Here is a 15,386-nt window from a genome sequence, read left to right on the forward strand (position 1 = left end):
ATAGTCAAAATATCAACATTTTTGTGGATTTCTGACACATTTGGGGGGGGAAACTTGAAACCAATTAACACAGTGAAAGAGCTTAAAGAAGAAGCAATGGAAGTATAAATTACAAACTAATAAAAATGGCTAGACATAAGAAAAGAACAAGGTGAAAGAAATGAGGATGGAAGCTAGACTTCTTTTCATATACTGTATTTTATACTTTGATTTTGCAATCATGTAAATATTTTAGATATTTTTTAAAGAAAATAACAAAGCATTTCCTAAAAGAAGCCATTAATCAAAGTATAAATGGAGTTACTAGCATAACCATGTGGAACAGTAAGAAGCTGAATTTAAAATTCATTATTTTGACTATACTTAGTGCGACATATCCTAAGGACAAAAAAGAATGGTGAAGAAATCAAACTTCACTTAGTAATAATATTTGTTAGTAATAATACTAGTATTGTTATTTAGATGCTATTGCGTGTATTATGTATATTATATATGTATATAAAATAGCAAATAAGTAATTCTCTTAATATGGTTAGAAACCAAGGTCTTGAGTGAAAGATAAAAAAGGTACAGGTATCAAATCAGTAAGTTAGGTATAAATTCCGTAATTGAAAATTTGAATTGGCAATGGTAGCATAAATTCATGATAAACTTAATCTTTCCTCCAAATACCTATATCCTAGCTGTGTTCACTGAAAAGGCCAAGAAGCAGTGACAATCCAACGACTATGAGCAGCCCTCGTGTTCAGATTCATAACCTAAATGCCATTGCCCACTACAAGGAACCCGGACTCCTTTAGGAAATGACTGGTTTCAGAACTGGGGCAGGGATTGTGTGAGATGAGCCAGTGGCATTTTATTATGCTAGAGAGCAAGGTAGCTATCAGATACTACTAAGGTTAGGTCAAAAGAACACAAAAGCCAAGATGAAGGGGCACCTTTTGGCCAAAGAACAATTTGGGCTTAAAAAAGAATGATTAATGGATTAAAACATATTAAATATATACAAATTCATGAAAGTACTACTAAAAAAAGAAAAATTCGTATCATTCACCCTTGGATCATCTAAGGAACGAACTGTTGTTGTGTTTTTAATTGGCAAATATGAGAAAATAGTCAAGCATTTATTCTGTAATATATTTCAAGGTACCCAGGTAGTTCTAAGGGTAACAAATACAGCAGACCTGAAAGAATCAGCAAGTCGGTATTCAGAACTCCTAAAGAAGCACTGATAGTAGGTAATAATCATCCATGGCTATTAAAATTATTAGATAGAATGGTGAAGGGAATGATGGGTGGATTGAGCTATCAAAACCTGAATCCACTGATGTATCTTAACATCACTAAATGTGAAACAACCAGATCCCATGTGCCTCGTGATGTGATGCAATAGGAAACACACACCATCTATGAAATGTTCTTGCACCAAAAAAAAAAAAAAAAAAATTGACCCCAAATATACTCAAACTTCTACATCTAATTACCAAGTTGGAAAAAATATGGATGGCAAACAGATTAAAAGATACCAAGACAGTATAATCAGCAAAGCTAAGGATGTGGGAAATCCACAAATTACCAAGTTTCTTCAATAACTGGAATGAAAGAAATGGAGTAGAGGGAAAACTGATATAGGTCAAAAGTTTTTAAAGACACCTCAATAGAATGCAATGTTGGATCTCATTTTCAATAAATTATAAGAAGATATATTTAAGACAATTAGGGAAATTTGAACATAGATGTGTAATTAGAGTGCTTATATAATTTCTCATCTAAACACGGCATATTGAGAATTAAGGGAGACAATATTTATGCTGGTACAGAGGTATAAATTGGGTCTGTCCCAAGCAAACTTGATTACCCCGGTATTACATAAATTTGTACAATTATTGTTAATTTGATAATGTTATTATGTTTATAGATTTTTTTTACATTATACTAGTTTCAGGTGTACAACATAATTATACAATATACTCATACGTATATCTGTATATTGGGTAATGATCACCACAATAAGTCTAGTTAACATCACACAGTTACAAATTTTTTTCTTGTGATGAAAGTTTTTAAGATCTCTCTTAGCAATTTTTAAAGATATAATACAGTGTTAACTATATTCACCATGTATATTCACATTACATCCCCAGGACATATTTATTTTATAACTGGAAATTGTACATTTTGCCTGCCTCCCACCCCCGCTACCTCTGGCAACCACCAATCTGTATCTATGAGCTTGTTTTTTTTATTTTTGTCTTTAAAAAAAAAAGGTTTGGTTTTTTTAAAATGTTTTTTAAAGCTATTTATTAGAAAAAAAACAACTCTCATTTTAGTCTCAAAATCTTTTAAATGAATCATACAAAGATGGCTAGGATCAAGAACACTGAAAAAATGTTGGCAGGGATGTGGAGTAATTGCAATGCTTATACATTGGTGGTTCAAATGTAAAATGGTGCAGCTGCTGTGGAAAACGGTTTGATAGTTTCTTAAACATAGAATAACTTAGATTTAAACTTATGGCCTAGTAATTCTATTCCTAGGGATATAGCCAAGAGAACTAAAACTACGTATTTGTAAAAAAAAAAAACTTGGACACAAATGTTCTTAGCAGCATTATTCATAATAGCCCAAAGTGGAAACACAAAATTTGTCTGTCAATTGATGAATGGATAAACAAAATGTGGTATACAGGTACAATGGACTATTATGCATCCATAAAAAGAAATGAGGCTCTGATACGTGCTATACACTGATGAACTTTAAAGACATTATGCTAAATGAAATAAGCCAGAGGGGCCAGCAGGGCCAGGGGGGCCGGCCCGGTGGCTCTGGTGGTTGGAGCACAATGCTCCTAATGCCGAGGTTGCCGGTTCGATTCCCACAAGCGCCAGGAAGCTATGTCCTACACAAGTAGACTGAGAAACAACGGCTTGAACCAAAGTGGGAGGTGCAGAGTGGGGGGAGAGGCAGAAGGGGGAGAAAAACAAGCCAGATACAAAAAAATTCCATTTATATGAAATGCCTAGACAAATCAGGAAAATCAGAAATTAGATTAGTGGTTGTCAGGGGATGGGGGACAGAGAAGAATTGGGAATGACAAGTTATCATTCTTTTCAGGGTGATAAGAAAGAATATTCTGGTTGGGTGATGATTACCCAACCTTGTAAATATACTAAAACCTACTGAATTACGTACTTTAACATGGTGATTCCTATGATATATGAATAAAATCTCAATTTAAAGACTAGTTTAGTAAAACATTAAGGACCCCAAACAGCTTTGCTTTATGTGAGATAGATATTTAGATAGATCTTTTTCTATGTTAGAAATTAAAACTGACAAACTTTTAAAATATCCACTTAATTCTTTTAAAAATAGCAACAACAAACAAGTTGCATACTTATTTTTATGAAAAATAACTATATTTTCCAAGACAAAATACCAGAAGAGTGGCATTGTGTTACATTTTTGTAAACAGATTTGTAACAATTCGCACCTCTTTCATTTCTGGTTTAGTAGGAGACAGCTGGATTCTCAGATTTGCTGTAGCATTCGATCTGTGTTGGAAAATTCCACTGTACATTCATGAGAGCATGACAGTGAAAAAGACAACCAGTATACTAATACCGTGTTTCTCCGAAAATAAGACCAGATCTTATATTAAGTTTTGCTCCAAAAGATGCATTAGGGCTTATGCTCAGGGGATGTCATCCTGAAAAATCATGCTAGGGCTTATTTTCCTGTTAGGTCTTATTTTCTGAGAAACACGGTATTATTATACAAAGTTTGGACCTGTCCGACTTCCTGATAGGGTCTTGGAAACCCTGAGGGGTTTCCAGCTCACACACTGAGAATTGCTATTAAGGAATACACATGAGTATTAACAACTAACGTGATATCTGGGATTCACTTTAAATTACTCCATGGGAGAAGTGGAGGGAAAGATTGATCAAGAAATGGATGTGAGAAAAGATTATCAACATGTTGACAATGTTGAATCTGGATAGTGGATCACGGGTGTTCTTTATATCATTCTCTCTATAATTTTAGTATAAGCCCAAACTTTGCATAATAACAAATCGTTATTGCCCTTAGTTTTAATCAGTGTTGGTTTAACTGAGCAAACGACCTTGAGGTAGATAGTAGGAGAGGAAACCAAGTTAGAGATTGGATATATAAAGATGCAAAGGTAAATTTGATACAGTTCTTGCCTGCAGTGGGTTTTCATCTGCTGGGGGACACAGTGATAGGTAGTGGTGGGAAAGAGTTATAATGAAGGCATCTGAGAAATAATCCGTCACTTTTAATGAGGGCCGGGCACACTGCTCTGCGCCTTATGTACTTTCCTTCTCACAGCCCCTCACTTTCACTCTCGCAGGCTGGCGTCGTTATCTCCATACTGCAGATGAGGAAACTGAAGCTCTGAGAAGTTGAATAACTTGCCCAAGATCTCACAGCAGAAAGTGGTAAAGCTGCAACTTAAAGCTAGGTCCCTTGGACGCCCCAAACCTGTGCTTTTTGCAGCTCTACCGTTCCTTTCTAATCTGTCCAGGTACATAATCCCAGAATGTCACTTTCACTGTATACCTGTGTGGGGACAGAGCCCCAGAAAGCAGTTTCCAGACTCTCGGCCTCATGTGGAGAGGTGCTGGCTCAGGTAGTGGATGGCCGTCAGCTGTGGCTGGTTGGCCATCAGCTGCAGCCATTAAGCCATTGGTCACTGATATAACTGCCTTGGCTACAAAGGGGAGCCGAGGAGAGTGAAGGAGGAGAGTGAAAGAGGAGACTGAAGGAGAGTAAGGAGAGTTGAAGACAGTTGGTCGGTTGGCAGCAAAGCGGACAGCAGGTCGCACGTCGTGTAAACCCAGCCTCCAGTGAGACCATAGTGGTATGACTCCCCTACCTATGGCTCCGTGGGTGTTCCTTTTTGGCCTCAACATGTCCTGCGTTCTTATGTGGGGAGCGGGAGCAGAGACCCCGCAGGCCGCCCCGCCGGACACCCCGCACGACAACCTGATAAATGCCACTCTCTCCAGAGAGGCCTAGGCAGTGACCTCAGGGAGCCCACCTGTCATGTAGGGCGGCCTGCGGGGCCTCCTGTCCCGCTCCCCACATAAGAACACAGGACATGGTGAGGCCAAAAAGGAACACCCATGGAGCCATAGATAGGGGTCCCATACTACTATATTCTCGCTGGCAGCATTATAGTCTCACTGGAGGCTGGATCCACACTGTCCGCAACCCGCCATCTACTTGTCTCTGCCAACCAACCTCACTTGCTAACTGCAATCCACCTCTCTGCAATCCGCAATCCACACTTAGCCCTTGCCAGCCACCATCTGCTTGCTAGCCCCCATTTTCTGCTAGAATAGCCACAGCAGTTATATTAGAGGCTCACTGGTTACAGCTGATGGCCAACTAGCCACAGTTGATGGCCATTTACTACCCGAGAGAGCACCTTTTCATGTGAGGCCGAGAGCCTGGAAACTGCACTCCCCACACCACCGTCTTTAGGAGAAAATAATATTGTTGACTGCGTTGGTCTTTACACTGCACTGTCCCCTCATTCAATCCACACAGTTAAGTTCAGGGGGGAGGCACTTGATCCACATTCATCTTCCATTCCCTGACTTTCTCTGCCTCCAGTTTTTGGAAAACAATCAGACATCTCTTAAAAACAATACATGAATTTAGTGGCAGCTGTACTCCCGAGACTTTATCAAATATAAATAACTATATGTAAGGATATGGGTTCAAGTTCACAAGGATAAGCAAGTAGGTTCATTGTGTCTCTGCTCATAGGGCAAAAACCTGAAAACAAAGTGAAGACTCATCAATGGCTCATCCACACTGGGGAATGCTCCAGTCATTTATTAAAAGAATGAAGTGGAGCTAAACCAGGTGCCGTGTGGGGTCTCCTGTGGGATCTCTGCTCCGCTCCCCACATAAGAATGCAGGATATGGCTAGGCCAAAAAGGAAAACCCACGGAGCCATAGGTAGGGAAGTCATACCACTATGGTCTCACCGGAGGCTGGGTTTACATGATGTGTGACCTGCCGTCCGCTTTGCTGCCAACCGACCAACTCTCCTCCACTCTCCTCAGTTTCCCTCTGTTGCCATGGCAGTTATATCAGTGGCCAATGGCTCAACGGTTACAGCTGTTGGCCAACCAGCCACAGCTGACGGCCATCTACTACCCGAGCCAGCAACCCCCACGTGAGGCCGAGAGCCTGGAAACTGCTCTCTGGAGCTCTCTCCCCACACCAGGGGACTACGAGGCTTTCCACAAGGTGTGGTTCAATGGTGAATATGAGATGCTATGCTCCCATTTATAAGACAGTGCTTTAGAATATGAATGCCTGTTTGGACCGTGTTTCCCCGAAAATAAGACGTAGCCGAACAATCAGCTCTAAACGTTTTTTGGAGCAAAAATTAACATAAGACCCGGTCTTATATAAGACCGGTGTGGGGACAGAGCCAGGAGTGCAGTTTCCAGGCTCTTGGCCTCACGTGAAAAGGTGCTGGCTCAGGTTGTAAATGACCATCAACTGTGATTGGTTGGCAATCAGCTGTGGCTAGTTGGCCATCAGCTGTAACCAGTGAGCCATTGGCCACTAACATAATTGCCGTGGCTACACTAGCAAAAAATGGGGGCTAACAAGAAGATGGTGGCTGAGCTAGCAAACGGCAGATTGCAGCTAGCAAGTGAGACTGGTGCAGGAAGACCCCTTGTTAGGGTGCTGGCGGATGTTTGCTTCCTGTGTCTCCAACCCAGCCGCCAGCAAGACTATGGTGGTATGACTCCCCTACCTATGGCTTCGTGGGTGTTCCTTTTTGGCCTCACCATATCCTGCGTTCTTATGCAGGGAGCGGGACTAGAGACCCCAGAAGAGACCCCGCCTGACACCCAGCATGACAGCTGGATATTTATATTGTATTGTATTGTATTGTATTGTATTGTATTGTATTGTATTGTATTGTATTGTATTATATGACCCGGTCTTATAGTAAAATAAGACTGGGTCTTATATTAATCTTTGCTCCAAAAGACACATTATAGCTGATTGTCCGGCTAGGTCTTATTTTGGGGAAAACATGGTACATGCATAAGTATAGGTCTAATACTAGATGAGTGAGGAGAAAATATGGAGGGATACATCCTAGGTTCTCAGCATAGATGACCTTGGGTGCTGATGTGGCGAAAAGGAGGAAGAGAGGAAGATGGAGAAGCCAAACCAAGCAAAAAGAATGGAAAGAAAAAAATGACCACACCTTTTTACAAAACATATAGATGATTGTATATATGTACTTATGTGAAATTATGTATGAATGTGGTTGTATATAAGGAGACTAAATTGTAAAGTATTTCCTTTAAAGAGTAATGGAAGAATGCAATAAATTCCAGAGATTTTGTGGTTAAACATTTAGCAATACCTCTCAGTTTTCCAAAGACCATATGATGAACAATTTGGGTTGAAAACCTCTTCGTAAGGAAAAACAAAAGTGAGAGAAAGTAAAAAAGTGTTTGCTCCCCTTCATCCTAATAAGACTAACAACTGATGTGATTGCAGCATGACGGTATGCCAACTATACGTCTTTCAAGGTTCATATGGTCTAAACGTGGTTAATAATAGGATTTTGAAACACATTGTAAGATAATAACTGCTTGCAGCAGAGCTACTCTTCTGATTGCAAGCCAAATGGAAAAATGGTAGTATAATATTTACAGCCCTTTAATGCCTGTGGGAATGAGGCAACCATGATATTCTTTTGCATATGAGGCGACGTTTTTAACACTGATTATGAAGACTGGTTTGGGCTGAAGAGCATACTAATTATTTTGAAGGTTCACATGTTTATAAAATGTGTAGAACAAGCACCAAATGGCTCTTAATGAGCCAGAATTCTTTGAAACAATGTAAGGAGAGCTATAAACAAAAAAAAAATCTCATAAACATGGACTGTCCATCAAAATTAAAAGTTATAGTCATGTTGAAAATTTGACTAGAGTTAGCTTTCACTGTGATGTAAGTCCAGTACATCTCCAATATACCTTTCTCCCTCCTAAAATTCTAGGTTTGTTTAGTTTCCTTTTCATATCTGTGCCATCAGTTTAATATTTCTACAAGTATTTGTATTAAGTATATCATCTAAGAATACCTTACCCAAGGGCTGTTCCTTCCCTGGCGGGAATGGCTCCTGTGCACGTTTTTTCTTGACGACCTCCCTCCAATGGCATTCCCTTTTTATGCTCTACTCCATAATTCCTAGTAGTGCTCCAAAATGCTCACTCTAGTTCATCATTAAAATGTTATTTCTGGGCAGCCGGTTGGCTCGGGTGGTTAGAGCACAGTGCTCATAACACCAAGGTTGCCAGTTCGATTTCCACACAGACCAGTGAGCTGCGCCCTCCACACTAGATTGAAAATGACGACTTGACTTGGAGCTGATGGGTCCTGGAAAAACACACTGTTCCCCAATATTCCCCAATTAAAAAAAAAAAGTTATTTCTGATGCCATATTCTCCTTCAGCAACCATCCTATTTCTCTGCTTAGCAGAATGTCTTAAAACAAAAAATAAAACAACAAACCCACACATGTGCCCTATTCCCCACCTGTCATTCACTTAGAATTTTTTTTTATGAAGTTTGAACCTGGTTATGTCTCATAAGTTTTTAAAACTTTTTAATAGCTCCCCTCTCCTTTTTAAAAATGACATTGAAGACACAAGACCATTTTTCCTGGTTAAGGGACTGAAACCCTGGATTTGACAGATTGCTTCTTCTTGATATCATTTAATTTGTTCCTCTATCTCCTCCATTTCCTGTAAATAGGTAGTTAGATCTAGAGGTAGGATTAAATTCAGGATCCATTGAGGGATGGGGGGTTGTGTGTACTTCTGACTGTATCACATGTGATGTCGCGCTTTTACTGATGATAAGAGATCTATTTGATACAAGGATACCCATCAGTTTTTCCTCTGGTGACTTTAGCAACCATAGATGATCATTACTTAATTCTGGTAGTTCATTAAGTGTTATAAAATCGCAGGTTTTCCAATTCTATTTCCCTTTGCATGTTTAACCTGTAGCACTACTTCAAATAAAACTTTCCATCAACACCTAGTTATTTGATCACTCTGAAATACAGTTTGTACAGGAAAAGCAGGACAAATGCCTGATTCTTCCCCTCTATCAGTTTTTAGAATAATGAGATTAGTGCCCTAGCAGCCCTCAATAAATACTTGACATTTTGTTGTTCTTAGATCTCAAGGAATTTTATAGACTTGATGAATTTTATCTCACTATCATTATTTTTTTCATGCCCAAATTATCCTACCTTTTGCCAGGGGGAGTCTAAAAGAATTTTTTTTTAAGCATGTAGGAGTGTAGGATGTCCTACACTCTCTTCTATTTTTTAGAGCAGTTTTAGGTTTAGAGCAAAATTGAGCAGAAGTACAGAGATTTCCCATATATTCCCTGTCCCCACACATGCATGGTCCAATGGGAGTTTTTTTTCATTTTAGCCTTTGTGTCTTTTTGACATGACAGAAATCTTGGATTTCTTCCTTACTGTCTAGGAAGGCAGGATCGATTCAACCATTTTCCAAAGAGGCCTGGTTCCTTCTAATTTGAAATGCTATTTACAGGCTACAGTCCAGTGGGATGCCATTGCTCCTGAGTTTTTTATTAATTTTAGCCTTCTAGGCTCAGCTGACACATCTAGGAAATATGTTCTTTTCTTTCCTCTTTTTTTTTTTTTAAATTTTTATTGGGGAATATTGGAGAACAGTGTGTTTTTCCAGGACCCGTCAGCTCTTTGTCAAGTCGTCGTTTTCAATCTAGTTGTGGTGGGCGCAGACATGTGGGAATCTAACCAGCAACCTTGGTGTTATGAGCACTGTGCTCTAACCACTGAGCAAACTGGCCGCCCTGCTCTTTTGTTTTTAAGGAGTGCGCAGCTCACAGTGGCCCATTTGGGGATTGAACCAGCAAACTTGGTGTTATTAGCAACATGCTCTAACCAACTGAGCTAACCAGCCATTCCTGGAAATATATTCTTTAGAAAGAGAAAATAAATCATGAATTTTTATTGATATTTGCAATTCAAATGGAAGATTCCAGGCTTCTACTTTTTAAATGTGAGGCATACCTCTCTTCTTTTTCACTGAAAATCATATTTCCTAATAACATCAATATAATATTATGTAAATAACATAATATATACATAAAATTATTAAAATAGCAATAGTGTTATTACTAAACATAAGGTTATTGAGCACAATTTAATATTTCTTTGCTGTTCTTTTTTTGTCTTTAGGATATACCTGGTAGATAATTAAAATCAAATACTATTTTTCAAGTCACTTGAAAAAAATTTCTTTTTTTCTATATGGCTGTGTGACCAATTTGATATAGTTAGGTTCTCTTATTTTTGTTTCTTTTCAGTCTTTTAGGAGTGGCTTCTTTCTTTTTGTTCACTTTTCAACACACTCAACTCTGCATCCACCCCATCAATCAGCAAAACTGCTCTTGTTCAGGCCATCAAGAGCCCCAGAATTGCTAAATTCAATGAACACGTTCATTTCCCTTTCACTTCATCTCTAAGGAACATCTGACTCTTGATATTTCTCGCCTTAAAACCTTCTCTTGCTTATGGTGAGCCCACCCCTCCTGCTTCTTTTTTCGTCTCTCTATCACTCCTTCACCCTTCCCATGTCCTCGGCTTTTTCCTTTGGTCTTAACGGTTGTACTTCCTCAGGACTTGTCATGGATCCTTTTATCATTGCAAACCTCTCCAAAGGTGTTGTCATGCCTCCCACAGCCTTCAATACCATCTATATTTTAAAACTTCACTATGGACCTCCAGCCCATACCTATCACTGAGCTTCAGAATCATACATTCAAATTCCTATCTAGCATCTCCCTTTGTACGTCCTATGAGCACATTTAATATTTATGAACTGAAATTTAAATCTTCCAAAAACTTCCAAAGCTTTTCTTTCTATAATTTTGTTCTTATTGAATAACCATCCTTATTATATTCCATCTACCAAGTTATTAAGCCAGAAACCAGACTGTCATCCTTTCACTTCCCTCCCTCCCCACATGCAATCTATTAGCAAGTCTTATTGATTTTTCTCTCCATAAATATATCTTGAATTCATCATTTTTTCTTTGCTGTCACTCCACCATCTCAGTTCAAGCCCACTTTATCTGAACTAACCCAGTAGCCTTCCAATTGGCTTCTTGCTTCCATTCTTGTCCACCATCCCATCTCTAATAAAAACTTAACTCACATAATATCACTTCTCTGCTGAAATCCCATTAGCATAAAACTCCTTACTGTGGCTACTAGGCCCTACATGATCTGACCTCTAGGTCCCTTCAACCTCATCTTGTCCTTCTCTTCCCCTCTCTCATTGAGCTCTAGCCACACTGGATTTGCTCTCCAACAATCCAAACTCTATTTTACCTCAGAGTTCTCACATATGCTCCTATCTGGTCTTTCCCCAACTCTTGTCATTCTGTTCTCAGCTTAAATGCCTCTTGCTCAGAAAGGATTGTTTTGCCTATATTCCCATCCTCCCAAGTTTAATTTAGGTAGGTACTGCATACATTTTCCTGGTTGGCACACATATAGGTTGTTTGTTTAGTAACTCTTTCCCATTGGACCTTAAACATCTCAGGAGTAGGGACCATTTGGGTTTTTGTTCATTGGCAGAGTGGCTGTTGATGAATATGAAAAGTTTGAAGTATGTATTCCTCAATATTTGACTCTAAGTACAATTATCATGTCAGACTTATCTACAAATGGCATATTAATGGTATCAGTGATGCCCAATGAAGTAAAGCAAAGCAAACCCCAAGTACAGCAACTGTGACAATGTCTGTTCAATAAAGGACGCTGTATTGAATAGGGCAATTAGGGGAAATATACAAGCTTTCTTATTTCTTATAGACTTTCTATTTAGCCCAATTATTTTTTGGGGGGGAGGGGTCTAAATCCCTATGACTTTAGAAACAAATAGCTTGTATCTGAATATCACTTTGAGTCTTTTATACATTCTTTTATGAACACTTTTAACCACATTCTGAGGCAGTCACTAATATCTCCATTTTACTGAGGAGAAAAGTGAGCCTGAGAGACATTAAGGAAAAAGGCCAGGGTTTCCCAGCTAATTAAAGGCAGCGCTGGGGCTTAATACCCATTCTTTGGATTCCAATGCTAACTTTTATTCCACTATACAAATTAACCTCAAAATGAGGAGCAGAAGGGAAAGTACCCACGATTTCCTAAAACACAGCCTCAGTTCATATCTGACTCTTGCCAGTGAAACTTTTCTCAAACCCTTTTGAAAACTAATAACTCTGAACAAAAACCATTCATTCAAAACTTCTCTTTCTTCACCTATGCTAGCTTAATGCATTTCTCTTCGTAAACCAGACTTCAAAGAAATCACTTCTGTTGTAGTCTAGATACATCTCACTTTAAGAAAAGCTGGTTTTTATATTAATATTTTAATGTTTCAAAGTTTATAAATTAAAAAGTGAAAAAGTCCTTAGATCTTATTTTAAAGACTTTTTCAGTCATAAAAAGACTGAACATAGAATTCTTTTAAATAATGAAATCCGCCTGGCACATGTAAGACAATTGTACGATTCAATGTGCACCACAATTGCCCGAGCTCATAAAACAGGGATGCCTGTAATGCATTGCCTGTTTCTCAATCTGAATATGTAAGGTTTTAATCTTACAAACCTGTAATGAATTTGTTGCATTACTGTCTTTGCTATATCCTCAGCATATAATAAAGGAAGAATTTGCTTCTTTGCAGAATAATGAAGTTGGAGACATTGCATTCTAACTACAAAGAAATGCAGATTTCCTTGTGTAGGCATTTTTCCTTTGAAAAGGGGTGCTTAAAGTGGTTCTTAAAAGATAATGCTAGCTTGCTAAATTTAGGGTGTGGAAAAAGTCCAAAACGAGAATATTCCATGGCCAATTGTGTAAGAAATATTAATTATGTTCAGTAAGGGTAGGATTTTCTACACTCTTCTCTCTCTCTCTCTCCCCTTTGGCACACAACATATAATTTAGCAAGATGAAAAGTTACCCGGTGCAGTGAAGAACCTTTTACCGCCATCACCACATTTTAAATATAAAATTATTTCACATCGCCCTTATTTCTAAAACCATCCCGAAACCAGAGTTACTTATCAAAATTTATCAGCAAGTTATCAGAAAACGCTTATCTTCTTCATATTCAAGGTAGATTTCTGGTCATTCTCAGTTCACTTGTAAAAAGAGACGTTACTGGGGCCAGCCTGGTGGCTCAGATGGTCAGAGCTCCATGCTCCTAACTCCGAAGTCTGCCAGTTCGATTCCCACATGGGCCAGTGGGCTCTCAACCACAAAGTTGCCAGTTCAATTCCTCGAGTCCCGCAAGGGATGGTGGGCTGCGCCCCCTGCAACTAAGATTGAACACGGCACCTTGAGCTGAGCTGCTCCCGGATGGATCAGTTGGTTGGAGCGCATCCTCTCAACCACAAGGTTGCCGGTTGGACTCCCTCAAGGGATGGTGGGCAGCGCCCCCTGCAACTAAAACCGGCAACTGGACCTGGAGCTGAGCTGCGCCCTCCACAACTAAGATTGAAAGGACAACTTGAAGCTGAGTGGCACCCTCCACAACTAAGATTGAAAGGACAACTTGACTTGGAGGAAAAAAAAAAGTCCTGGAAGTACACACTGTTCCCCCAGTAAAGTCCTGAAAAAAACAGAAAGAAAAGAGAGACGTTACTGTGTTTTCCCGAAAATAAGATCTAGCCGGACAATCAGGTCTAATGAATCTTTTGGAGCAAAAATTAACATAAGACCGGGCCTATTGTATTGTATTGTATTATATAAGATCGGGTCTTACATATTATAGTATAGTAAAATAAGACTGGTCTTATATTAATTTTTGCTCCAAAAGACGCATTAGAGCTAATTGTCAGGCTAGGTCTTATTTTCGGGGAAACATGGTAGTTGTAAAATGTAATATAAACAGTGTACTGGTATCTGAGCTTGCTTTTAAATGCAGTGAAAAATAAATTGATTAAAGCCAGATGGATAGATATGGGATAAAGTAAATATAGCAAAATGTAGAATTACTATAACCTTACAAAATTTCAGTAAAATTCATTGTAGAATGTAGGCAGTTCAACTCCACAATCCTTCAACCTGAAAAGAATAAATGAGGCAGGTCCCAAGATTAGTGGGGACTTGTACCTTAGCTCCCAGGTAGCATTTCGAGATGGTGTCGGTGGTGGCAGCTGTGTGCAGTCTGGACAAGCTAGGCCCTTGACACCTCAGCAAGCTTCCCACACTGCAAACTGCCATTTATTTGCTTTTCTCAACACTTTTCCTAATCCCAGACTCAGAATACAGGAGTTGGGTACATACAGGAAGGAAAGAAAATTGTATTTTATGAAAGAACTTGGTGGGTAAGTGCTCATTATCTTTTGATTGATGAAATGGTGTGTGCTTGTGTAGATTACTGGAATCCTGGTACGTATGATTATCACCCAGATTTCTTCAGGTTTGTTTTGTTTCCCTTTGAATCATTTAGAGTGCGAATTCTTCAGTAATGGGAACAGGACTAAGTGCACTGCTGTTGCCCATGAATATTTCATGCACAGAGAAGAAAAGCATTGGCTTAGCTCTAAAATGGTTTCCAGATCTTTTAAAAGCCTGATCTAAAGAAATTTCAGGATTCTCTCTCTACCAAGTCCCAGGTTCCTGGCAGCACACAAAACTATCTCATCGCAGTCTTTCCCCACCTCAACTTCATATTGAATTGTTTGCATTCTCTGGTACCCAACAGGCCTGTCAATCCTGGAATCCTTTAGTCCGTATACTTCAAGACTCAGCTCAGGTATCATCTCCTTGCAGACACCCCTGCTGTCACTTCCACACCAGTTGAGCTAAGGATCTGCCACAAGCTTGCTCACCCAAAATACAGTGCTTCCCCCGTTTCCAAAGGCAAGGATCATCCTGTCTTACAGTGCCTGGCCCAGGTGGCGGGTGTTCTAGGAACGCTGGCCTGAGGAACAAGACCACACTAATGACTGAATTTGGAACTTGTGACTATTTAACTTGTGATTGGCTACCAGTTCACATCTGATAACCCAAAATACCCACTTTTCTCTTCCCTGTAGTACCATTTTACCTTGCTGTATTGAATGAAGCACTGAAAATAATACAAGGCATTTTCACCCTGTCATTTTGACTTTAGGATCATGCTGGTCAAGTTTGCAGACATTTTAGTGCCAACATTTTGATAATATGCCATGATTGATGAGTTTTCCTTGAGAGGAAGGTCAGATGGTGAGGGAGGAGCATGTAG

The sequence above is a fragment of the Rhinolophus hipposideros genome (genome assembly GCF_964194185.1).
Source record: "Rhinolophus hipposideros genome assembly, chromosome: 4".
NCBI lineage: Eukaryota > Metazoa > Chordata > Mammalia > Chiroptera > Rhinolophidae > Rhinolophus > Rhinolophus hipposideros.